We start from the raw sequence: 775 nt of genomic DNA on the forward strand, positions 1-775 counted from the left end.
TATCTGAACTCCTAATTTATGATTGGTTCTATTACATAACTATAAACTTCATTTCTATGGTCTAAAGTACAAAATTAATAGTTATCACAGTTTGTGATTTTCTAAATTGTACTTCATGCTATCATTTTTGCTAATTATACTGCCATAGCTAGGGTGTCACATCTGCTGCAATCAGTTGTTCTCTTTTGTGTAACAATATTGGGAAGAAGTGGGGTAATAACCTCACCATAACCTATACCAGAAGACTAGGGAAAGAGCCAAGCAGAAACCAACATCCCACTCTCAATTAATTAGGAGTGTAGGCTCTTGGGACAAGTACAAAGCAAGACGCTCCCACACACAAAAGATATCCTTGAAGAAAAGACTTTTCCTAGAGAGGCCTTCATACTAGTGATATAGCTGCATGCTACCAAAACTCACAGGGACCATCATAGAAAAAAAAAGTAAAAAAAAAAAAAAAAAGACATTGAAAAAGAAAATGTGAAGATAAAGGAGAAAAATGTAATCTCAGACTTCTAATTCCCACAGACCAAGTCCAGGCAACATCAATATAGAAATTAGAAGTCACAATGGAAATTTCTGAAATGATAGATACCGAAGTGAAAAAAAAAAAAATGGATGAGGCTACAGAGGAAATCAGACCAAAAATAATCTCTAAGGTTAAAAAGAGAAGTGACAATCATGACGAAAAACTTGCTCAGCATATCTGAAGGAAACAGAAAAAAATAGTGGAAAATAGAAAAATGATGGAAACCTTGAATGAAGACTATAGGAA

The sequence above is a fragment of the Octodon degus genome, unplaced genomic scaffold (genome assembly GCF_000260255.1).
Source record: "Octodon degus isolate 3935 unplaced genomic scaffold, OctDeg1.0 scaffold00200, whole genome shotgun sequence".
Classification (NCBI taxonomy): Eukaryota; Metazoa; Chordata; class Mammalia; order Rodentia; family Octodontidae; genus Octodon; species Octodon degus.